General features: G+C 46.8%; 1 protein-coding gene across 7 annotated transcripts in view; it reads left to right on the forward strand.

Annotated features, from left to right (window-relative positions):
• CEP128 (centrosomal protein 128) overlaps window positions 1-26,723 on the forward strand; it is an 864,240-nt gene that overhangs the window by 35,735 nt on the left and 801,782 nt on the right. The window contains exon 1 of one of the 7 annotated variants that reach the window (XM_069637864.1): window positions 19,327-19,459. The exons of the other annotated variants lie outside the window; for them this stretch is intronic. The gene's annotated coding sequence lies outside the window, so the exon portion shown is untranslated. Of the gene's footprint in view, window positions 1-19,326; window positions 19,460-26,723 lie in introns of those variants that run through there. 7 annotated transcript variants of the gene reach the window in all.

The following is a 26,723-nucleotide window of genomic DNA, read 5'->3' on the forward strand; positions in this document are numbered from 1 at the left end:
TTTCCTTTGGTTGACCCCCCCCTCCCCTCATCTTTTTCTATATTTGTACCAGGCTACTCTAACTGCTGCCCTCTCTGCCACAGCCTGATATTTATCACCCTTGTCTTTAAAAAGTTTCATCTGAATTTCATGCATTAACGCTATCTGCTGCTTGGCAGCCAACTCTTTTTCTAATTGCAAAATATGCTCTTTCATTTCCACATATTTCTGATGTATTTTCCTGTAGGCATGCAAGAGAGCCCAACCCTGCCTGCCTAGCGCGGCTCATTCCTTTCCTCTCTCTACTGAAATCTGTTGTAAACAAAACATTACTTCTGACGGAGAAGCTTCTCCCAAACCATTGTCCCATGTTTCACTCAACCCAGCTCCACACGCCCACACCTGGGCCAGCTTAACATATGGGCCTTTAGCCCACCTTGGGATCATAACATCGAGACATTCACTGCCAGTGGGAACGCTCTTTTTCCTGAACAAACTATTCATCATTACAGTAATTTGCAAAACTTTTTTTTTTTCTTCTTCTTCTTTCCACTCTGCAGTCACTCGTGCAAGCACGCACACACATAAAAACCAGATTAATACAGTCTGACATCACTGCCAAATGAAAACGAACTTTCCCTTGCAATGTAAGCAAACCCTATCTGCGTTCAAACAGATTCTTTAATATTTGGAGCAATTCATCACAAATATCCCATCCTCGTCACCAAAAATGTATTGCTTGCCAAGAGTGCATGGACAGTTATTTATCACCAGTACATTTACAGGGCAGAGCAAATACTTTGAACGCAGGTAGACGGAACAATAACTCGCACCCACACACGCAGTTATAAAATAATGAGCACTTATACGGCTATTTATTCATAGTTAAGCATACATAAAGCAATAAGCGATAACAGAAATAAATCACAGAAAAGATAGTAAAGTTAGCAAGAATAAATCACCATGGGCGTAACTGAATCCCTCATCTCACCAGAAGCGGCTGGAAGACCCCGGTAACAGCCAGGCCGAGAGCACAACAGCCCACTGGTATGTCGGAACAAGGCGTCCCCCCCTCCGACTGAGGTCTTTGTGCTTTTTCCAGCCTGACCTTTCCAGAGCTCCGCATATATGCCCTCCTCAAAAGGAGTGTGTAGCATATAAATTAACCGAGAAGGTCAAAACATTCAAGATTGGAAACAAGGATTGGGTACTCAAACATTTTTCAAATTGCAAGACCAACAATGCTATTTACCTTGAGTGTCCCTGTGGCCTAAGGTACGTGGGACAGACCCAAAGACCGGTCAACAAAAGGATAAGCGAACACCGCTCACGCATCCGCAGCAAAACACATAATGCCCCAATGGTTACCTATTTCCTGGAATTCCGTCACGGCCCTGATGACTTTACTTGGTTGGTTGATCGACAAGTTGGAGAGCAATACTAACATCAGAAATGCTCTCAAACATAAGGAAGCGTGGTGGATTTTCAAGCTCCAGATATTAACCCATGGCCTGAACGAGGCCAAGGTCACCTGGGAATAAGGCGGTCATTTGACACATTAGTTTTTGTAATTTTTGTCTGTGTATTCCGTGCGCTGGCATATCTACGCTACTGGACTAAACAGTGCAACCCTATACACACACCTAACTACCCCCGAATGGCCCCCGAACGGCATCATGGTGAAGGAAGATGCCGGCCTATGCGCAGCAAGCCTAACTCACACTAGTATGTTGTTCACTCATTCTGATTAACAGTTTGTGCCATGAAACACAACCTTTCTGCAGCTCTGTGACTACGACATTAACAACACACCACTAGAGAGTCTGACATTTTATTTAATTTTTTTGAATTTTCATGTGCTCTGACCCGAGCTACCCCCGGTAACTCTGCACTTACCTCAGGCCAGTGTTCCCTACACACAGCCTCCACACTCCTTATACGATCCTCCTGCTTACAGACCTTGATCTTTGTGAGGTACGGACATGATAGCAGTCTTTGCTCCTGCAGTACGACGGCCCCAGATGCGGTGGCCGTGTCTCCACTGACGTTGCCACACCAACGAGGAGCCAACTTTCACCTTACGCATGCGCAGGGCTACATCTCACTAGCCCTGAGAGCATGTATTCCTACATTACGACGGCCCCAGACGTGGCGGCCGAGGCTCCAGTAACTTTGTCATGACAACATGGATTTAACATTTACCTTACGCATGCGCGGGGCTACACCACACTAGTCCCCAGCGCATGCGCTTCATACCATTCGTTAACACAGCTCTCTCGCGGTTACAGGAGAGCTCCGCGGACCAGACACGACGCAGACCGTTGCCATATTTTCATGCCACCATGGCCTGATTTAAATCTAGGTAAGTACCCAAGCCTCAGAGTTTACAGCAGCAATCCCTTTACATAGGTCGCTCTCACTTCACCTAAGCGTGCCTCCCCCATGCTGATGTTGGCATTCTTTTACTTACTCCTTGCAGCCTTACACGTGGATGAACAAGACGTGCTGATAGAGAGCACTAGCCAGAAGTACTCCAGCATGCCTGTACTTTGCTACCCCACTGGGACATTACCCATTCACGCCATTGCACAAAGGTACAGTGACCTTTGATCCAAATTTCACATCATGTGTTGTATTTTTCTCATTCCTGAGCCCTATATTTGAGTACACTGCTTCTATAGCGCTGTTTCTACATTTGTATTTTAGCTTTTCACCTCTTAAGGGGATTCTACATCATACACACCGGATCACATTCCTTGAAGCTGTACCCTCAACGTGGCAGCCGTATTTACCCTGCATGTGTATGCCTGGGACCAAGTGAATACACGATTCCGCCCCTTCACAGCAAAGCCTAGCGGTCCCACCCCACAGGTTGGCTTCTTCGCAGCTCCAAACCTTTTTAACATATCAGACTAAGGTTGACGTTGTTGTTACACTATTAGTATCTCTTACCAAGATTGCATGCTAGGCAGCAAGGCTTTACATTTTTACATTTTTAGCATTCTTTGCTTTCAACAGGTATTGGGACCTAATTTAGATCTCACCTACCTTTTTTCTCTTCTTTTTTCTTTCATTTAATTCTACAGAGATCTCCATACCGGAGGCCCAGACAAAGGCGTTCTAACTTCCAGCCGAAACGCCCCAAGGCCAAGCACTTCATGTGCCGCACTGTCCTTTCCAACTAGATAGGGGGCCCCTCCCCCTGGCGTAGACCGATGGTTTTGGTCCACTGTTGTGAAATTTAATTTACTCCCTGATTTGATCCTCCCGGCCCTCTAAGTATAGCTGGGCTACTTGTGCACCTTGCCTTACTTGTGGACCGACAAATCGGGTCCCTTCTCACTATTGATTTTCCCCTTTTTTCTGTGTATTAATAATACGCATCTTTTGGATAAACCAATTTGGTCCTGCCCTGACTAAATTCAATTTAGCCTGTTAAACTCAATTTTCTAGGCACCCAGCTTCCAGCAGGGCTACTAGCCAGCCTTTGCTACGACTTGGGGACCAAACAATTGGCCAGTACACTCTTTTCTATTTGTGCTGTACAAATATTGAAAAACTCGTTGATATACATGCAAATACTTTCTTTTCTCTTTACATTGTGAACAGATGTTTCTTGCACACCCAGATGATACTAACTCACCAACTGTGTCATTATTGAACGACGAGAGTATTCCTTGCGTAATCATGTTTCCACATATTGTATTTGTGTTTTTTTTTTTTTTTTTTTTTTTTTTTTCTTTTCTTCTGTTTACAAACTAACCAGTTATGGTTCATGATTTGTGGTGAACAAAAGAACAACATGAATAATCAATAAACTGATTTGAATAATGGTTAAGAATGAGTCATTGGTGCCTTTTTCTGCCATATTTGATGACCTGATTACGTATGTAAAGGATATTTGGCTTACTATTTGAAGCACTACTTAGAAATAATCACAATAGAATCATGCAGACACCCCGACATTAGGGTAGAGTCAAGAATTATATCTGTTGTTGGAGCCCTTCCTGTTCTCCACTCCTCAAAAAGGGTGGCAATTTTTCGAACCTTCTGGCATTAGCGCTTGCGCATTGATGAGTGACCGTTGGCTGCCGGTCGGGCCAACCGACAGTAACCCCAAGGAGCAAAGCGCTTCCCTCTCCTAAAGAACCACGGAAAACAATTCCATAACTCATCTTGAGACGTTGGCACAAACATAGCAAGCCGTAACAAACCTTTTTTTTTAATCTGGTACCATCCGGCACCTGTGGATTCTCGCTTTCCCAGCGCCATGTCCTTGGCTGAGGCCTGCATACCAGGCTCAGCAACGAATAACGTTGAAAACATGTTTTTTAGCAAAGCAAGTGCAGCTTTCACTGAGGCATGGAATAAATATCCTTATGGCTCTGAGTGCCCCCACAATGCACTGCGCACCAGCGCCATGTTTTAGCTCAAGCATCACAAGGCTGAACCTAGGTGCCAGTCTGTATGCCTTCAATACGAGTATGGACCACGTTAATCTTCATTTCATGAGCAAGAAGACATGCAAATGGTAGCGGTGTGTGGTATAAATCCCCATAACATAACGTGTAATAATTATGACGGGTCAAGAATTTAAGTCAGACACAATTTAGACCTGCAAGGGGATACAAAGTGGGCACTAAACGCTGAATCAACTCACGCAGCACTGGTTAATTGGGTGGATGGTCTATATTATCAATGTATAGATTAGGAGCAAGATCACGTCGGGGTATATTTGTCCGCACCTCTTGTATTAGCATGTAGAGATTGGATCTCGGAGATCTTGTTCTAGTAAGTACAGTGAAATACGTTTTGTTTCTCAAGTTTTGTTGAAAGATTTATTTGGGAGTCCAAGTAGGTCAGCCGATATGTGTTTCGACCAATGCGGTTCTTTCTCAAGGCTGATTGGGTACAAGTGATGATGAAATACAGAGTAAAAATACATATTTTGAGGGAGGGGAAGAGGGAGGGGGAAGAAGAGGGAGGAGGAGGAAGAGGGAAGGAGGGAGGGAGGGGGAGGCAGGGGAAGGGAGGGGGGGAAAAAGGGAGGGGGAGGAGACTGGGACAGCTCGCTAGTATTGTCATGATATGGTTGGAAACACGGCTACTTTTAAAAGGGAGGCTGTATGAACTGGAATGGAAAAGGCCTTACCTAAATTAAGTCTGGGCTGCCCAGGTCAGTGAGTGAGATTGTGTGCTGGTTCAGGGAATCTGTGTGTGATCATTGTATATCTTAGTCCAGTGCATTGTTTTGTTACTTCAATAAAATGCCTGCGTGCCCCTGGGGATTTGGGGTTGCAGTAGTGGGGGTGGGCGGGTGCCGCTGGGGGTGCCTGGAGTTTGATTTTAAAAAAGGGGGGTAATTGTGTTGACATGGGTTGAGCTGGTGTCTGGTGTGCCTCTGGGATCAGGGTATATATTTTTTTTTTATTTTGGATTTCTAAAGCACACTACAACCCTTGGGCAACGAGGCGTTGTAAGAATATGAAAGTAGGCTTACTTCGGTGTTACAGGTGAGCGGGCTCAGTTGGACAACAATTGCTTAGTTACAAAGAGTCAGTAGACCAGCACAGGTTACATTTTGTGGTATATAGTGTTGCTGTGGCTTGGTACTGCTGTGGTGCCTGAGTATTCCCTTCTAAACATTGGTGATCACTGTGCATTTTAATCCTTTGTGAAGTGTGGCATGGATGGTTTGTTCCATGAGGAATTGGGGCATGGAAAATCTTACCCCCAATTGCACTAGTAGATAATGTACTCCTGTGTTTGTTGTCAGTATTGACACTGCTGTCTGTTGCTTTTGTTTCATATACATATGGGCTCTTATAGGATTGCAGGAGCTGTGAATAAATCCATTGCTTTGATGAGCCACTTACTGGATTGCATATAACTCTGCTTGCGTGTATGTTTCAAAGAAAATTATGAGTTAGTAGGATATGTAAGCGGTTGGGATTGTGACATAAAAATCCCATATGTTTCCCCATTCTTAAAATAATTAAAAACTTCTTTTTACTATGTTTTTCACCATCACTTTTATTGAATCAGCCTTGAGAAAGACCCGCATGGGTCGAAACGTGTGTTGGATGACCTACCGTGACTCGCGATTCAATCTTTGGACAAAACCTGAGAAGCAAAACTTAGTTCACTGTATTTACCAGTGCAAACACCTAGGAGCACTGCTCTTGCTTTTGGCGTTCCTGCGTGAAATCTTCTTGCTCACTGTATGAGCTGGTTGGCTCCCGCATGTTTCTTTCAGTTCTTCGGCCACTCCAAGAGCTGCAGCCCGCTCCCACCAATAGTCTGCCATTTTTTCTTGTGATCTTCTTTTAAAGGTCCTGGGCACAGGTGCATGCTCACAACAACTAGAACGTTGCCTGTGCTCTGGGCTTTCTCTGCTCTGCATTTCTCCATTTTTCTTTCTCGTCGCGGTGTTAAAGTGTTTCTGGGAACAGTAGTTTTGTTTTACTAACTTGCACAACAACATTGGAGGAATGGTTTTAACATGTCCTGGGGCCGGATCCATGTTTGAAAGTTGATCTGAAGAACTGTTTGAGGGAAATTCAGCATTCTCCTTGGAGGGAGCAGAGAAAGAACCACAATATGCCATTAGGGTGTTATGTATGGCAGATTAGTACCCAGCAACGCAAATCTACAGGATACACTTGTGGATTGGCTCGTTTCTGAGCCATACCACAGTGTAATCCTGTGAACGCACATGCATGCTTCGCGCGCCGGGTACCCTGTTGCGTCTTTTTAAAAAAAATAAAAATTGTTCAGGCGTCATTGGAAAGGGAGAAGGGACCGCATGTAGTCCCTTATCCCTTCTCCAAGATGGCCATTTTTAATGTTTTTTTTTCTTTCAATGTAAGTGAATGGCTGCCATGGAAAGGGAGAAGGGGACTATGCATACTCCCTTCTCCCCTTCCATGGGGGTGTTTTCTTTGTTAACTATGGCCGCCACGGAAACAGAAAACAGACAATGTTTTCTTTCTGCAGTGGACATTTTTCAACGCGTCACACAGCCGGTAAAAAAAAAATTAGTACCACGGTCTAACGGGCCGGGGTACTAATGGTGATAACCCCTCGACGGCGGGCCATTACCGCCCACGGTAATGCCCCCAGGGCTACGCTCTGGCCTGTAACTATGGGCCCTGGGGGCATTACCTTGGGCGGTAATGGCCTGCCGTCTAAGGGGTTATTGCCTCATTCATCCTGCGAGGGAAAAGGGGATACAATGTCTCATCCATGGACACGACCACAGATCCTCATATAGCTGCCCACAGGGTCAAGATCAGGTAGTGACTGCCATCTCCTGGCCACATGGGGGGGGGGGTGGTCACAGCTGGAAAGGGAGTAATGATGTCATCGTATTCATTACATAATGCATATGAACCTAACAAAAACAAAAGAAAAAGTGGTCCACTGATCTTCTGCATCCAGAAAAAGATGCAAAGCAGGCCACAATCCTCTGGGATTGGCAGCTGAGATAAATTGGGACCTAGGTTTTATATAGGGATGGTCCGAGCAACACCACAGAGGGTGTGCATGCATGCGCATTTTGCTCTACGTGTACGTTTCCAAGCTGTCCGGCAGGTTTGGGCCCCCTAAAGCATTTCACAACAACTTCTGTGGGATTTAAAGGGTCCATTTTATCAGAGCAGTGTAACCTCCCAGGCATCCTTCACAAAAGGGACAACATTCTGACTACAGGGCACTGTGCCTCTTTTGCCCGCAAGTACGAAGATAATTACAGATACTGGTGCTCTTCGTCCAACCTGCAAGGTTTTTTCTGCCAATTGGCAAGAGCCACCTTTTGATGCCTATCTTAATTGAGATGATGCAGATGGGGGCCTCTCTCTTCCCCCTCGTGGCCTATTTCTTTGAGTCTGTGAGCTGATTCTGCAGAGCCCGGTTGGCACCTGTGCCAGGCGCCAGATGTGTTTTGCGACGCCCACAGCCGAGCCGCTTTCTCTCCATAAGGGATGGGATGTCAGATTTAGGAAAGCGGAGAGAGGGGATGGCAGATCACATTTATTTCTGGCCAGCAGATGCACTGAAATTCAATTAAACATTGTAACGCCAGTAACCTATTGAATGTGTGAAAGGATGAACGCGTTGCCCTGAAGGAGCCAGACCGAAACATTCTGGGCTGCAGCTGGTAATTTACTTGCCAACTGCCCCAGTGAGCCTACATGGGATTTTCAAGAGCCATGCAACTCGTTTTGGCAGCAAACATGCAATGGTGGATTTCATTCGAATACGCAGGGTTGAAATGTAGGTGCAGAGCCGAAGCCCACTATCAGACCATGGCTCGTCAGTAATATAGCTTTATAGACCTGCAGCGAGGTCCGTACTAGGCGTTATGGGCCCGGAAGACCGAGTTAATGGGCCGAGGTATTAACGAGTTATTCAGTATTAACGAGTTATTCTCCAAAAACTGTTCTCGAACTGGGTCCCCTTTCGGTCACCTTGCACAATTTTTCCAGAGCACAAGCCAGAAAGCAGAAACAGCAGATTTGCGCCGGTTTATAATGGAACAAGCTGAACAAGCTGAACAAGCCCGCCTTCTCCATGAGGGAATATGTGCAGGCAAAGCAGCAGCCATTTTCCGCTCAAGCAGAACAGCCAAAGCCTTGCGTTTTAAGGTTTGGGCTTCCCAGACGATTATATATGACTCATGGCTTGCATACATTTTAATGTTAGGATGTTATCACACACGATGTGAGCAGCATGGCTAGTGATATGCTCTCAAAAGGGTTGCAGGCTTGAAACGCTGTCCGACATATTTGTTAAATATAAAAATGACTGCTTAGTCTTACGTTCCCAGAATGCTCTTTTAATTTATGCTAAGCAGTCTGTAGCTTATATTGATGCTATTGGTGCCTTTCATTTTCCTACAGGTGATTTCAGGGTCATGATGAAGATGGGTACGGGCCCATTTCAATATGTTGCCCCTCCAACCCCCCTCCACTCTGGTGCATTAATTATAATGGAGATGTTGCCTAATGAAAACTCAAATGGGGATTTGCTGGGGTTTATCATTGGGAATGCATAACACAAGCTTGTCCTTGAACTTAATTATTCCCCAAACATATTTCCTGCCCCACATCAAAGAGCTGAAAGCAGGTTAAAGCAAGTCTGTGGTAAGTTACCACCTTTTTAAAGAGTTTTGTCTATGTCCAGTAAAAGCACATTTACACAGCATTTAGTTTGTGACGACTGATGCCCCCTTAAAGAATATGTGCATGCCACCAGCCTCACTTTAGAGCCTCATTCTGTGCCAAAATATTAGATAAAGCAATCAAAGGAAGCTGTGAATGGCTGCAGATTCTCACGGGACAGGTGTATTGGCCTCTGCACAGCAGAACAAAGGAAGCCAGGAAGCTCAAACCCTAAATAGGCACTTGAAAAAGGGCTATTAAGTATGCAAACTGGATGCAAACAAGGACACCTGAAATAATGCTGAGTAACGCAAATTACGTTTTTGCAGGGTCTGCTTATGTATTGTTTATGACAGACTTCACTTGTCGAAGCTACCTGTTCCTTTAATTGGCCATTCCCTGCATTTTGGCTACACCCCGGTGGTAGATCCCTGCCCCACATCGATGTTTGCATCCCACTTAACACTGCCCGAGACGCACATTATTTCTACCATGTGCCATTGTTACAATCCTTGTTTGCAGTTGTAGGAAATAGCCTTCTCCAGCCAGTGGAGCTAAATGTTAGCACCTTCTAATCTGAGCACTGCACCCGAGGCCAGGGCCAGGGTGGGGAACCCCTATGAACCACATGGATTGATCAAAAAAAATGTCTGGGAGCTCCTCTATCGAGAACGAACACGGCCAAAAAACCTGTTCTATGGGAAGATGCCCACTCAGGAGGGTCTACAACCACGTTTAGCGCGCAGTACCTTTCACAGAGGTTTCAGTGCTGGACTGCCTTTGAGGGTGGGACCAGACTGATATGCAAATGGATATTTCTCCTCTGTGAAGGGTGCGGTGAGCTGAAACGTGGTTGTAGACCCTCCCGAGTGGAAGAAATTCCATAGAACAGGGTATCTGACCCATGTTCATTCTCAGTAGACGGCTCCCACACTGTTGCTTTATTTGTAAAACGTGTGGTTTCACCCTAGGAAACCAAGGGTAATCCAGACGTGGAGCCCTTGCTCACTGTGCCTTAGAGAGAATGCTTCACCTCACGACACGTTTCTGGGGTTGCTGATGGCGCTCTTGTTCAGAGGAGAATTGCCTAGCATTTTCGGTGCGGAACTGCCCTTGTGGGTGGGACCAGACTGACATACAAATGCATATTTCTCCTCTGTGAAGGGTGCAGTGAGCTAAAACGTGGTTGTAGACCCTCCCAAGTGGAAGAAATTCCACAGAACAGGGTATTTGACCCGTGTTCAGCCTCTGTAGAGGGGCTCCCACATTCTTGCATTATTTGTAAAACTTGGGGTTTCACCCTAAGCAACCAAGGGTAATCCTGACCTGGAGCCCTTGCTTACTGTGCCTTAGTGAGGCTCAGCTTCAACTCACAGAGGAAGCTGAACACAGTCGGAAACATGTGTCTGGGGTTGCTGATGTCCAGAGGAGCATTGACTAGGATTTTGGTGCAGGATTGTTTTTTTTTTTTTTTTTCTTTAACCAAAACTTTATTTATCAGCTCATTTCGCTCTCATATACGATTTGTCACAATTTGCTAGTTTCGAGTGTTATATTCCCGTCAAATTCTTGCGACACGATTTCAACAACTAGTAACTCCCCCCTGTATCCCGTCCCACCTACCCCCCCAAAAAGTCCTCGTGGGTGAACTTTTTCAATCACATTGTTTCAGTTCCAGTTCGTTGCTCTTCTTCCTCCAAAATTCCCACTGCTTGTAGTCTCTTCGGAATGTATAGCTGTGTTGCGTCTCTGATTGCCTGTTGTATGAAAGGGCACCAAACTTTACTAAATGCTCTCAGCATCCGTGTATTGTCGCTGTCATTTTCTCCATGTCTGTGGTGTCCCATATCGCATAATGCCTCTGTATAGCGGATGGGGGTTCTTTCTGGTTCCACTGTTGCGCTATGCATCATTTTGCTGCCATCATTAAATTTGGCCACAGTTGCCCAGCATTCCTCCCCACTCTTGGTTGCTGGTCAAGCGCGGTGCCTAGGAGTGTTTCCGTCCAGTCATACTTCCTGCCTATTTCCAGTATCTCCAGCACCTTCGATTTTTACCTCCTGCCAAAAGTGTTTTAAGCGCTGGAAATCCCAACATATATCCCACCATCGTTCCTTTTTCCCCACACCTCCTCCAGCATTGCTCTGATCTTGTGGGACTCATTTTATGCAGTCTCTCTGGTGTATAGTGCCAGTGGTGTAGGAGTTTGTGTTGTAGTTCTTCATGGTGCACTGATGTGTATGTGGTGTGCCAGCCTCATCACCCTGTCCCACTTCTTGTCACTGAACGCACTCCCTTTTTATCTTCTCCCACTTCTCCCTTGTGGCCCTCCCATCTTCTTCCTCCCCTTCCATTAGGATCTTTATATATCGCTGAGATCAATCCCCTGTTGTTTTCTGTGGACATTATAAATTTTTTCCACTCCGTGTGTTCCCTCGAGACCCCTTCCATCACGGTGGAGGTCCCTGCCCAGTGTCTCACCTGCCGATAGGCAAATCGACCCTTGTCCTTTAATCCCAGATCTCTTTTACAATCTGTAAATGACCGAAACCGAGTCCCTTCATAGAGATCATTAATCACCCTTATTCCCCCTTCAATCCACCTCCTGAACCTGGCATACTCTTCACCCATTAGGAATGAGGGATTCCCGAATACAGGTGTGTGTGGTGACGGCCACGGTGATAGATGGAGACTAGGGGTGTCACGGTATTAGTTTTATGACGGTACGATAACCTTATTGCCAAATGACGGTATATCATGGTTATCGCGGTATAGCAGGTGGAGTTAACCAATCTTAACAAATATTTTCTAAAAGGTCATAAATTGTCAGATTTATCATCACAAACAAAACCAGGCACCCAGGGCCAGAATTGGGCTTTTCAACATACTTTCCACTGAAATGCGACCCCTTGCTTCCACCAAACGCAAACACACGTGTGGAGAGGAGGAGGAGGGGGGGGAGCCCTGCTGCGACTGGCAAAGCAATCTGAATAGCTTTTCTTAAGTGGTCATTTAGGCTTTTAGCTCCCCCACTGGCTACTGATGAAGATAAACATGTTGCCATCTTTATAACCTGCCTGCCGCAGATCAATGGAGGCTGATCGTAGTATACGCTTGCGCGCATACACACACGCACGCTCTCTTTACGTTACAGCCTTTAGTTTACTTGCAGGCCAAAAGGTGTTCAGTAATCACGGACATGTTACCCTTTGGTATGGCAGCAGGGAATACCCACAGAGATTAGTGAATTTCGCAGTGTGACTTATTATATGTAAATTCAATGATAGAACCAGGGAAATCCCCCATTGTCATATGTTTAGCAAATATTATCCTTTATAAATATATAAACCCCAAAGCCGCCAACCCAACGTAAACCCTTTTCCTTCTTGGCACTGTATTTATTCTTCCTATTGCTAACCTAATGATTTTGTGTCAAGCATTTGTGGTTTATGGAATGGAATTAAAAACTGCTCCAACTGAAACTACTTGGCAGATGGCACATCCAACAGTGCAAGACCAAGACTGCGCAGCACTTGCTTACTGCAGCCTTTCCAAATCAGATTGAAAAGCACACTTAACGGTATAAACGGTATACCGGTATAAACAATGTGACGGTTATTATTGTTCAATTGAGTGGTTCACGGTATCTTTAACGGTATACCGTTCTACCGTTACATCCCTAATGGAGACTACCGTTGGCCTTTTCCCAGATCTTCACGGTGTTACTATTGATTGGGTTTCCGAGCAGCCCGATTGGTCTGTCTCTCTTCTTCAACCCCCTCACCTACCACAAATGCTTTCCTGCCACTGATTGTTCCATGCTTACCCAATGTTTCTGAATCCCTACCCTTCCCCACTCTGCTAGTGCCCTTAGTTGCGCCGCCTGGTAGTATTTGATTATACTTGGGCCTGCCACTCCCCCCTCACCCCCCTGTACCTTGCTCATAAATAATGTTTTCCTTCCTATTCTCCGCTTCTTTCCGCCCCAGATAAACTCCATGATACTTTCTTGGGTTTCCTTCAGTAGCTTCCCGGGCACTGTCAAGGGATTGCCTAAAATAGGTACAATAGTCTAGGTATCAAGTTCATCTTGACCACCGGTACCCTTCCGATCCAGTATATATAGAGCCCCCGCCACCTTAATAGATCTTTTATTGGTTTAAGTAGCGGATGGTAGTTGGTCCCTACTATCTGTTTAATCGACGCAGTGAGGTTTACCTCTAGGTATTTAACTGCGCCCGGTGCCCATCGAAAAGGGTTGGATCTTTCTATTCTGATTTTGGGTTCCTCTACGGACAGGCTTAGAATTTCCGATTTCCCAAGGTTGACCTTGAAGTCCGAAACTTCTGAGAGTGCTTTTATTTCTCCCATTATTGCTGGCAGTGATTTTTTTCGGCTCCTTGATCATTGAGATTACGTCTGCAAACAGCCCTATTTTATGTTGTGCCCCTGCCCAGCTCACCCTCCTGATAGCTGAGTTTTCTCTTATTCGGTGTTCAAATAGCTCCATAACTAAAGCGAAAAGGAGTGGGCACAGTGGGCATCCCCGTTTTGTCCCCTTTTTTTATTGAGAATGGATTGGTTAGCCGCCCGTTTACTTTTGCTCTAGCCTGTGGATGTCGGTAATTTGCCTGTATCCTTCTTAGGAATGTTGGTCCCAGTCCCACTTTCTTTAGCGTTTGTTCCATGAAGGCCCAGTCAACCCGATCAAATGCCTTCTCGGCGTCTAGCATCATCAGGCAGGTGGGTGTGGAAGCCCCCTTCCCAGCCTTGTCTATGACATGTAGCTCCTTCTGTTATTGAATGTGTTGACTTGTATGAACCTGGTTTGGGCCTGCTCTATTAGACCTGGTAGTAATCCTTCCAGCCTTGCCGCTAAAATCCTTGTATAGATCTTAGCATCTGCGTTGATTAGTGCTATGGGTCGATTTGAGGCACACACCTGCAGGTCCTTCCCTGGGGATCAAGATGATATGCGCCATGTTCATAGATTTGGTTACCTCTCCGGTATCGCTAAAGTGATTGAATAGGTTTGTGAGGCTTTTGGCCAAGAGGTATTTAAATGTTGTGTAAAATATTGCTGTTAGTCCATCTTCCCCTGGGCTTTCATTTGTCTTCAGTCTAGATATTGCCCTTTGTACCTCTTCTAAATCTATGGGTTTTTCCAATTGGTCCCTTTGCTCAGGGGTTATTCTCGGCCCTCCCCATCCCTCCAAATATGCTGCCTGCTTCTCTGTCCGCTTGGTCCTCTCCATACAGATTGGGGTAGAAATCTCTTACACTGTTTCTCTTGCCCCCTCCGTCCCCACTCTCCTCCCAGCCTTTTCCTCTAGGGCCCCTATAAATGCCTGCTGTTCTCTAGCCTTCCGCTGCCTTGCAAGCGCTAGGACTGCCTTTTGGGGTGGGACCAGACAATGCAGATGGATATTTCTCCTCTGTTAAGGGTGTGAATGTAAGCGTCCCCAAAAACCCACCCCACTTAGTGAGAGGCAATAAAGGACACACCCCAGGAGGGGAATGAGACCAGGACCAAGTGCGGGTGAGAGCAAAAGGGCTTTATATAGATCAATATAGGGCATGCAAAGGACTCTGCAAACTCCGAGAGCGCTCTGTCTGACAATAGCAAAGACAGGCCTACTTAGTTACAGAACACGTCATGGGTGACACAAGCTATAGGGGACACATAATCGTGGGGATTGGGTGGTGATGTCTAGGGGGTATACACAGTAGAGAGTTGCTCCTCCAGGATTGGCTGACGTTGGTGCTGCGCCAAACGGGTTGGAAGGTCAGCTGGGCTCATCGGGGTGGATTGCCGGGGGGCGGACATGCCTTGTAGCGATGATTGGTTTTGGCCACACAGTCACACCCATTCGTCACACTTCATGCTTCCGTTTGTTTGTAATTCTGATAAGCACTGACCTTAGATCAATACGCAGACAGGAACATTGATATGCAATCTGAAGCATCCCATACATCAGTTGTGAGGACACCTTTGGTTCAAACAATCTGGTCCCATGTGCACAGTCAGGGGCATGGGAGGGGTTACTCGATCACCCTGTCTTGGTAGATTTGGTGAGGGATGGTATTATGATCTGTTGGTACAAGGGTTGGCGCCCCCCTTTTGAGGGCCATTAACTTGGGGTCGGCGGAGATACCACTGGCCCGTGGGGGGGGGCATGTGACTAGTGCCTGAGAGACGGGGGGAGGGGGATTTAGGACCAGGTAGCTCGTAAGTCATGGAGTCAGGCTGTGGCGGCCTCTGACATGGGGGAGGCGGATGCTTGAAATGGGTCCAGCAGAGTCGGGAGGGGAGGCGAGGCTGTGCTGTTTGAACACCTGCTATCTCTGGAGGGCCTGGGCGGGAGGAGGGGGAGATGGCCTTGCAGCTCTGTGCGCTGCATTCTGCACAAGGCGGTGTATTGTCCCTTGGGTGAGGGGCGAATAACAACACGTGGAGTCTCTAAGATGATTCTAATGCATTTGCATTAGAAGGGATACTATCTGGGGGCTATACCCTTTAGCACAACAATTCACATCTATAGTTGACATACGAACATGAGGTAGTGTTAGGCAGGTGTATGTGTAAAGAGGGCAACACATGTTATTGCATATTGTCATCAGTTAGCCAGTCTTCCTATATCTTCACATTATAAACAATATCTGTTGCATATTACTCTTTACCCATTCTTCTTCACGTTAGCAGCGAACGTTAGTCAACACGACATATATTACATAAAGGGTTTCTACGCATTACAAGAGTTTTCGAGGTAGGCAGGGGTGTAGGGCGCCACACAGTCTAACACTGGGGGCTTGGTACAGGGTCAGGGCACGCAGGTTTTGGGCTGGTTTCAGTTACTTCCTAATGTTCCCATTCATGGCTGGGGCAATGATGTACTGCGGAAGGTTAACAGCTACAGTGTTTTATTTTGTTGTTTGTTCGTGTCTGGTGGCTCGTGAGAACGAGACCTCAGCGGATCTGCCATGCGGCGGGGGGTGGGAGAAGTGTGGGCCTCTGTGAGCGCGGTAGAGTGGGGGTCAAGCTGCAGCTTGCAGTGTGCGCGTTGACTCTGCCTGGGTTAGATCTGAACGTTTCTAACAAAATGGAGTCAGCTTAGTACAAGATGGCGTCTGTGCTCTGCCACATAACGTGGTGGTACAGTCTCACGTGTCGGGAGATGTAGTGGGAGGGGGGGGTCCTATTGACCTATCCTCCCCTATAGGTGCAGTGAGCTAAAACGTGGTTGTAGACTGTTAGGACAGTTTTCTGAAGTCCAACTAAGGGCTTAGTAAAACCATCCAACTGAGACATTCCAAGACTCCACTCTTAGTTTAAAGCTGTACCACCTGAGTTCATGGTAGCGTAGACCGAGCAGCCAGGCTTATCTTAGGAAGGAGAGAGGGCTATAGAGTCAGTCCAGAGGAATTGTAATACAAATGGTACAAAGAAACACTAGGTATTGTAAAAATAAATGGAAAATAAATGCTTTATTTAAATCTTGGGGGAAATAAGTACTATCCCAGATGATGTAAACACATTATAGAAAAACACAACACTATGCTTGAAGGTACACAGACCAAAGCATATAACCTTATTTGGAACACCTAACAGGGGTTCTAGGGAAGTCAAACCAATAGTTACTTTTTAGATTACTTTCAGTAATATTGGGTAGTAGACCCTAGCAGTTGTACTGTGACGCTCAGCAAGAAATCACTTAGTAAACCAACTGGACGATATACTTTTTATGAATAGTGGAACACGTATTCTAGGTACAGTCAAAACCTATAACTTATTTTATGATAACCCACAATTATACTAGGTGAATAAAACCCAAGGATGTAATATTCTTTACAGGTGCTTTTGAGATCAGTAAAGCACAGACTGAGATAAGCAATAACTCTTGTAATTTATTTTAGGATGTAAAACCTATACACTTTTTAAAGGAGCTTTCAGCAACTTAAATGCAGGAATAAACTTCAGACGATTTTTGTGTCTTTCTAAAACCGACTAGGGAAAGCAAAAGCCAGTGTTAGACTTTATGAATGACTCATGGCATGGGATGGCTCAAAATTCAGGTGTACTTGAGTCCAGCGGGTCTCACCAGGCTCTGGGTCGGGGTGGTCATTTTCGAAGTCCACATGTCGATTGGAAGGAATGGTAACAGCAGGCTGCGGTTACACAGCAGGCTCTCTGATCGCTGGAAATTGTTTCAGCCGCAAATTCTTCATCTTCCTCTTCGATTTTGGTTCCAGTGGTCGACTACCTCTTCAGCTTCCAGGATCTGAATTTGATGCAGGAACCCAGCCAATCAGCCATGCAACTTTCAAACTTGGTGGTGGGTGGGTGGGAGGTTGTGTCAGTCCTTTTAGGACAGCCAGCCTTCCAGTTTGAATTGGATTCTCAAAGTCAGGCTAGAAGACAAAGGGCTGCAGAGTTTTGGACGCCTCCCTCGCTTCCTGACTTCACAGACACTCTAGAGCCTGGGCAGGGAGTCCACCGGATTCCTGCTGAAGATAAAAATCACACAAAGGAATTTCCCACCCTGGAGGTCAGGGGAAGGAACAAGAAAGGACAAGGAACACTGAAATGGCAAAAAAAAAGACCGGGGGCCATTTTGATAAAATGAGCACCCATGGGTGCCTTTACCGGGGCTGTGCAAACTGGCCGCAGGAAAGGTGAACCAAAGTAATAAAAAGGTTCACTGCAACCCGCCATTAAAGGTCAGTTTGTCCTTGTAACAGAATGAGAAAAGGGATGCACAGTATCCCCCCCAGCACTCCACATAAGGTGGGGTGCTGGTCTCAGCTAATAAAATGTAAAGGGGATCCAAAGATCCTTTCTACCCCTGGGAACTGTAGGTCTCACAAGGTTAGCCACAGAAATTTAGAAGGGGGGGGCTAGAGCAACCCAGCAACAATAGGCACTTCTTGGCAACAATTTGTCAAAGAGGATCACTTTTAAAAGACACTATGGACAGTGTTAAAAATGACACCCATACCAAGAGTACAAGATTCTGTGAGTGCGTAAAAAGGTTTCCACTCGGAGGTATAAGGAAAAAGTATCCACCAGTAAAAGCAAGTTCTCTGGGTTGACACAGGTCAGATTTGTCATTGCTATGAGTCTCACATAGAGGCTCCCACACTCTTGCTTCATGTGGATTGAGTCATTGAACATGGAGCTGAACGACCCACTCGACCACAGCCTCGGCATCTTCATGCAGACGGTGGGATCTTGTAGAGTCCATGACAGCATTTATATTTATTTTTTAACTCTATTTCTTTCACTCTGGCATCTTCTACAGTAACCAACAGCACATCACACATCCTCTCAAACGCCTAGAGGAAATTCAGCATGCCATCTGCTGCAAAAGCACGGGCTTCCCCTATTAGTAGGGTCAATGTATGGATTGTAGAGTCGCTCCAGAGAATGTCATCGACTGCTCCACAATGTCACGACCCCCCCCGCCCCCCGCCTTTCTGACCTTGCTCAAAAGTGTATACCATTTTATTAAGTGAAACCCCTTCAATATGACGGTGGGTTCAACAAGGGCGGGTGTGCCTGGGCTGTGTCGTGTTTGGAAGGTTGCCGGGCAGCCACTTACGCTGCGTCCCATGACTGCCCTCAGGTGGAGGACAAGAGGACTACAGCCGGGTTGCGCTACTTTCAAAGGTACACGTTGATGCAGGTTGCATCTCCCGGGTAACGACTCTACCAAGATTTTTTTTTAATGCATGCACAAGGCAAAAAAAAACAAGAAAAAAAGCCTACACTCGTATCCCTAAAAAGAAGCGCATCTGAGTCGTTCTGCCCGCAGGCTGCAATCTGCCTCAGCGACCCTCCCTCCCCTATAGCTGGAAAGCCGGGTGTGACACTCCTGCAATACCGCAGAGCTGCCCCGAATGACATTATTTTAGGAAACGCTGCCAGGAAGCGGGGGCACGAATCTAAACCCGGCGTCCAGTGGCGTTGTGCCTCTTCCGGACATGGGGGGGGGGGGCTGCGCCTGCTGACACGCAGGCCTGAACCCGTTTCACAACCCCGGCCTTCTTGATGGAGGGATAACGCCGGCGGAAGCTCTTGCTGAAACCTCGAAGGGGGAGAGTTGCCTTCCCCCTCGCCCTGTGCACCTCCTGCCGAGTGACTCAGAGTGAAAGTCAGCCGCAGGCCTGCAGGAAGCCTCCCTCCTGCGGCCTTGCTGCGTGCTCACTTCTGCTTTCAGCCCGACTCTGCTCGGGCATTCGTTTTATACAGCACGGTGAAGCCCCAGCGTGTCTGCTGCCAGCTGCTGTGCCCATGCCCTGTCGTGCCTGCTCACAGCTAGGTAGGATCACTCAATATTGCCCGCCTTTTGAGGCTTGCAGACAGGAGAAGGGTTGGTTGTGCTGTTTGTCAAGGGTGTGTTCGTTTGTGTACACGTTCAAAGTCTGTCTTCTTCTGAACAATGGGCGCTTGCAACCTCAAGCTGTCGGCTGGCTCCATCTGCATAGCCTAGTTATTTATCAACAGGCAAAGTTCTCATTATTTGCTGCAGGCAGAAGAAATTATATTAATTTTGGGACCAGTTAAGGAAAGGCAAGGCAGTGGTCTCATAGTCCTGCATTTTACACCAGGAACTCATATGAGGAAATTCTGCTGGTCAGCGGTTCCATGCGTTAATATCCCCCTCAAAAATGTTGCCGTACAAAAATATCCAATTACTTGCTCTGCCTGGCTTTACCTGCTCTTCAACAAAGTATGTGACCTCCATGGTCTAACCTTACATGGATGTGTGTCCAGATGGGAGTGTGGTGTGCCTCAGATTGATTGCCATTTTTTTTTCCGTTGTGGTATTTTTGTAGCGTAATCCCAGCCACAGAAGGCAGCCCGGAGCGCTACACTGTAGAATCAAGTTGTGGGCACAGGCCTGTGAGATCTAGTTTTCATCACAGTGCAGCAAGGTAGTTAACAAAGCTCTGGAGAAATGCAGTCAAGGAGAAATTAGTAGCAGGGGGTGACAGCCCCAAAATGGGAGTGGATGGCTTTCTGGGAAATCAAAACAAATTTACCAGATCTCTAGAGATGCGCACATGTGTCTGGATAGTATAGCTCTTTCACAATATAAATTCAGGGTGCGGCGGGGCAAAAAAAGAGCCCTGGCACAAGGCCGACAAATTAAGAGAAAGGAAGAGTCCTAAAGGTGAGGACCCTCGCGTCCCCTGCAAACCACTGTTCTGATATATTATATGGCATTTATAACGCACCTGTACACAAGTGTTTCAAGGCGCGACGAGGCAAGGGAGGGGGAACAGAAGGAGGACCGAGACAACGATCCTATTAGGCCAGGTGTCTTTCAGATCACGCACGTGCATATCAGTCAATTATTAGGTGACCGTGTACACAAAAACTCAGAAAATGTTTCACATGTGAACATGTATTTTAAAGGCAAAATAAAAAACAAAACTAATAAGGAAATTTATGTATTCCAAAAGCAGTTTTCTAAAGAGCTCTACTTGTTTCGGGTATACAACCCTTCTTCAGGAGCAAGAAATGAATCTGATCATAAATCCAGATTCTTCATTTTCATATCTAAAAATCAAAAGTAGAGTGCATGAACTTATTGGCCTAATCTACATGGTCTTGTTGTTAGACACGGTACAGAACATGTGCAGACTCCCATATTTCCGAGTATACATTCACCTGGATGTATTGAGTTAAGCCGTCCAAACATCAATCAAATGGACTTCTGGGGCAAAAAGTTGCTCCCAAGCACTGCCGGGTCACTGATTGTACACCATAAAACAAAATAAAGGTGTCTTGTGAGATCATATTGTCCCGTATACAGACCACTCTCAATATTATGTCTTCTGGGGTATCAGCAAGGCTTACCTTAATTAAGATCCAAGGTGGGGGGAGGAGGGGGTAACCAGAATAATGTTTTAACTTCCTCAGTATATAAATGTCTGTATCATTGGATGATGCCTCACTTCATCAGGCCAGGGTAGGAGATTATCTGGATAAGCGAATGGTGGATGTCGCCAACTGGTGTTGAAATCAGGGATAGAGATGTGAGCATCAGGCTGTGAATTATGGCTACCATATAGAATCCCATGTCCAGGGTAAGAATTTCCATTTGCCTACTGCACCCGAACTAAACCTTTGAGCCGTTGATTTCATACATCTTGGTGCAGACCTAACGTCTGCACTCATTGCTATGTACCCGATATCGACACCAGTATGTGACATCCACTACTTGGAGGACGCACAAATACTGACTCCCATTACTGCGCCCAAGCAGAGTGGGGTTGCGGGGGTGTCCCCCGCTCTCCTTGGGCGCAGTAACAGGAGTCAGGGATTGCAGGGGGACAAGAAAGTTAAAAAAGAAAAAAGAAAAGCACCCTGAGGCTTCGGGTCTGACCCATGCAAGGGGGAGGAACGGACGCTGCAGGGATAGCGGGGTGTAGGCGGCGCACACATAAGTGCGCTGCTGTAAAGGTAAGTGGGGCTGGGGGTCGGGCAGGGGAATGTAGCCGTGGGGCGCTGGCAAAGTGATCTATCTGATTAATGCACCACACCGTAATTGGCGTCGACATGTTCATCGGCGCAGTTACGGGTGGAGCATTGATCACATAGATTCCATAATTTCCTTGTTAATTTGGGTTTGATTAAAAAAAAAGTTTGCCTTTTTAAAATACATGTTGAAAACTTTACTGAGTCTTTGCTTACACTGTCACCTAATAATTGACTGATATTAGTACAGTGGTGTGCAGGGGATGGAAGGGTCCTTACCTTTAGGACTCTTATTTTTTCTTCGTTTGTGGGAGATCAACACACAAAGCCTTGCCTTGCACGAATACAGTGGAGGTTAAAAGTGGGTGCAGCAGTCAAGGGTGAGGCCTGTGATGGAGCCAGCTCGTTTGCAGTTGGTACTCGCGGAGATGAAGTTTTGTGATGCTTTCTGAATTGCTGGAGGAGAAGCTTCGTCCGGTGCTGTTGGTTGTTTGCTCTTGGCGCCCTTGTATTTATTCATTTGACCACCGGCTGTCAAATGTCAGTTCTTGGTTGTAAATGCAAGAACATGTCACACGGAAGGATGGATATACGTTAATTCGCAGGAGAATTGAGCATTTGGCCTTTTCTGGTCAGGGCTATGCTTTCCTTTTTCTCTAGCGGTCCTACAGGCATACAAACCATCACAAATGCCATCCCTAACTCATTGCTCCTTTCTTAACATTTCATGTGTCTATAACTAGATTGATTAATTTAGAGTCACTAGATGGTAGACATGCATAAAAGTCACTCGCAACCTGGCTCGAATAACTGTTGTCTTCATGCATACAGCACACCATTTCTCACTCCCTAAAATGGAAGTATCACTCACCAATGGCTAGTGCAGATTTTGATGCTTGGACTTTCTTCACGTTGCCTTCTGCCCTCCTCTGCTGCCCTCTTCTGTCTGATTATCCCTGGTGGGGCACAATACGTCACCCTCCGGACAAGCCCCCGTGTGATAACTGGCGCAGTATATAACACACTTCAGCATACCATTTGAATTCCCTTTCCCAGTCCTTTTTCTTCTGTGCTTGTCATTGCAAGTAGCCTGCTCTGATTCCTTAATCCTGTTAATTGCTTCCAATAAATGGCCACCTGATTGCTTCTGTTAACTGGCCAGTTGATTGGTTCTTATCAAAAGAAGCACTTCAGGATTTATGTTTGGGCTGTATAGATTGTCTTGAGTTGGCCCAGATCATCGCAAAGATCCTTTGTTTGCTAACTCCTCCTGTAGTGACCACTTTCTCATTTCCTCCCATCTCTCCCTCTCTACCCCTCAGGCCAAGTCAACTCCAGCACTGCCATCTACCTTCTCGGTTATTCAACCCATGAAGTATGTGTCAGTTGAGGCTTTCGCCGCCACTTACTCCCCCCTCTTCCCCCTGTGCTGACTCGCACCCTGACACAGCCCTTTCCATTCTCCACTCTGCTATATCTGATACTCTTGATGTTCTTGCCCCTGTCATGAGGATCTGCCTGAAACCCAAAGCCAAGTGCAACTCTTGGTACGACTCAGACCGTGTCACCCTTAAACGCAAGTGCAGGGTGGTTAAGAGGAAATGGCGTTCTACGGGTAGATCCTCTGACAAACTAGCCTGCCACCTGCTCCAAAGGCAATACCGGCTCTATGTCCGCACCAAGAAGAGAGCCCACATCCAAGCCTGCGTTTCTGCGGCATCTAACAACTCGGCCGAACTCTTTTAAATCTGCAAGGAGCTGGCCAATCCTGCAGCAGTCTCTACCTCTCCTGTTCCCTCCCAGGCCCACTGTACGTCCCTGGATTCTCATTTCATCTCTAAAATTCAGGACATCCTGTCCTCTCTCTCATCCTCTCCCCTTCCTCCCTCTACTCCCTGCTCTTGCTCTGGCCCTTCTTCTGCAACCTCTCCTCAAACCTTCTCTGCCTTTCCCCTGTTCTCCCCAGACAAGGTTTCTAGACAAGCCCGATCTATGAAAGTCTCGTCAAAACGGGTTCACCCCTGTTTCTCCAAAACCATCAAGGACCACATTGACACCCTGGCTCTTACTCTGGCTGATTTCTGCAAACACTCCTTCGCACTGGAGTCTTCCCCTTCCCCCCCCGAAGCACTCCCTTGTGCACCATCTTCTTAAAAAACCCTCTGCCGACCCTTCCTGCCTGGCTAACTATCGTCCAGTCTCCATCACTCCCCTCCTGGGCAAACTCCTGGAAAAGATGGCCATCTCTCAGCTCAACCTTCACACTGAATCTGTTGGTTGTCTCCATGACCATCAGTCTGGCCTCAGAGCTGCCAGAAGCACAAACGGCTCTCCTGAACATCCATGAGGACCTGCTCTCCAACCTCGATTCCAACACCCCCTGTGTCCTTATCTTGCTTGATCTCTCTTCTGCCTTTGAAACAGTCAACCATGCCATCCTGTTCAACCGTCTCAGTGATAACCAGGGTATCGCCGATCAGGCCCTGGCTTGGTTGACCTCCTTCCTCTCTGATCGACCCTCCCAGGTCCAACTTGGGTCCTTCCTCTCCGCTATCTCTCTCTCTCTCTACATATGATGTTCCCCAGGGGTCTAACCTCTCTCCCTGGCTGTTTAACCAATACCTGGAACTTCTTGCCCACCACATTGCCACTCTCTGTCCCAACTTTCAGTGCTATGCGGTTGGCGCTCAACTCATTTTCAGGCTCCCTTCCGCCACCTCTTCTCCTTCTCTCATCTCTGACTGTCTGTCCGCCATCCAGGAGTGGTGTGTCGCCAATGATCTCTGCCTTAATGCCAGTAATACAGAGATTCTCCTCATTGGCACACCTGCTCCCTCCTTTCCCATCACGCCTTGGCCGTCCTCTCTTGGCCCTCTTCCTGCTCCCACCTGTGATGCTAAAAACCTCGGGGTCATCTTCGACTCCACACTTTCCTTCTCTGCTCACATCTGGCACCTCTAAGAAGTCACACTACCAGCTGCACCTCCTCAGAGGTATTCTTCCTTTCCCCTCCTTTCCCTGGAAGCTCTCTATTTCCAGAGCTCTAGTTCTCTCTAGGCTGGACTACTGCAGCAGCCTTTTTCTAAATCTGCCTGCCCATACGCTTTCCGCCCTCTGCAACTCATCCAAAACAGGACTGCAAGACTTGCCCTTGGTCTCAAGCCCAGGGATCGAGGGATCGTATCTCTCCATGACTGAAATTTCTGCACTGGCTCCCAGTGGCGGCGAGGATTAAGTTCAAAACCCTCTGCATTGTCCACAAGGCCTTCTAGGTCCTGGGACCTCCAATATCTTCAATCCTCTCTTCCTAAATATCTTCCTTCTCGAGCTCTTCGCTCATCCACCTCCACCTCCCTCAGGGTCAGTCGCTTCTCCAAGCAGCGGGTTGTGTTAGATCTTTCCTTGGCTGGGGCCTCCCTCCGGAACAGGCTCCCAGCCTCTCTGAAACTTGAGGAGAACCATCTCCGGTTGCGGAAGCACCTCAAGACCTTCCTCTTTGCTTCTGCCTTCTCTCCTCCTCTCCCCTGCTGATCTCCTGGCTGAATCTAAAACTGCACTAGTTACCTGCCTACCCTCTAATCTCGGGCCCAGGTTGCCTCCCCGCTAGTTGCACAAGTTGCACACCCGCACTGGCCCCCTGGCAACTCTTGCACTCAGGGACTGTTTCTGTATCCATACAGCCCCTACTAGCACTTGACACCTAATGTCTGCACTTAGCCCTGCACTTGCCACCAGCTGGTCGGACTTTTATTTATTGTCTTATCTATTTTACTGTTATCCTATGTAATGCACTGCCCCCTCCCCTTGCCCCCTGCACTTTTCCCCTTCCCCCCACACTTTTCCCCCTTCCCCTCTCCCCTGCACTTACACAATCTCAATGTCACCTGGCCTAGTAGGATCGTTGTCTCTGACTTCCCTCTGTTTCCCCACCCTTGCCTCGTTGCGCCTTGAAACACTTCTGTATAGGCGCGTTACAAATGCCATATCATATCATATAACGGGCAACATGGACCATCGACTGGTTATCCACACTTTACTGCCCTCTAGCACAGTGCTTTTAGGCTTGCTTTAAAGTAAAATGTCACTCCATTTAGCTTTTTTGGCTAATATAGGACGTTGCATTTAGCTTAAATATGATGTCATTGTTTCTACGGCCTTCACAACCTTTCCTTTAATCAAGCTCTCACTCGTGGATATGGCGGAGATCCACATACATGAGCACATGGTAGTTTGGCAAATTCATGCCACAGCCATTGCCAGCTGTCGGGCCAATGCGTTGGTCTGCTTCTCAAAACTCGTTCATATCTCTCTCCTGTGCGGCCATGTTTTTGACACATGTGCTCAGATCTTACATCCCTGTTTGCTATTTACCTTTGCAAGCTATACTGGAACCTCAAAGCGCTGCATTGAAATGGGACAGCAGAAACTTGTTTGGAAACAGGATTTCAGTTTAGCTTTTACAAAATGGACCATTTTGCGACCATATGGTGTGCAAAATGAGGTGAAGAATTCAACTGCGAAATATGGTTTGACATATTTTCAGAAGACTTTTGATGGGGGGGGGGGGAAAAAGCTTCAGAGGCGGAATGTGCTGTTGGAATTGGCAGTCGATTTGCATGGAAATGTTGTTCGCTTGCTGCAGCTCAATGGAGAAGGAGTAATTGGTGTGAGAGGTCTGTCTGAATGACGAACGCCTGCTGGCACAGAAGCTAACTTTATCTGCACAAAAGCTAAGCAGCAACCATTAAAAGAAATGTTACGGCCCTAAATAGGCACATTATTTTGCTGCTCAAAGAGCTGTAATTAGTTTTGCAATCAAACCCTCGTCACTCAATCGTTTTAAGGCGTCTCGACCATTTCTGTAGCTGCTGGAGGCCAACGGCAGCTTTGCCTGCCCCTGGCAGATATGCCCGTTTTGCAGGTGCAGGTCTAATAACCCTCCCCTCTATGCAGGTCTCAGTAATTTCACATAGTTCTGTTGTTCAATTCGGAAATGTTGGTTGATGAGCGAAACGTGTCCATCCTTTTGTTTCCCAGGCTTCATCTGTAGGATTGTGTCCGTCGTATGCAGCCTGCATGTAAGACTGCGTAGGAACTGC

Source organism: Ambystoma mexicanum, chromosome 14 (assembly GCF_040938575.1).
Source record: "Ambystoma mexicanum isolate Mex_15411 chromosome 14, UKY_AmexF1_1, whole genome shotgun sequence".
Taxonomy (NCBI): domain Eukaryota; kingdom Metazoa; phylum Chordata; class Amphibia; order Caudata; family Ambystomatidae; genus Ambystoma; species Ambystoma mexicanum.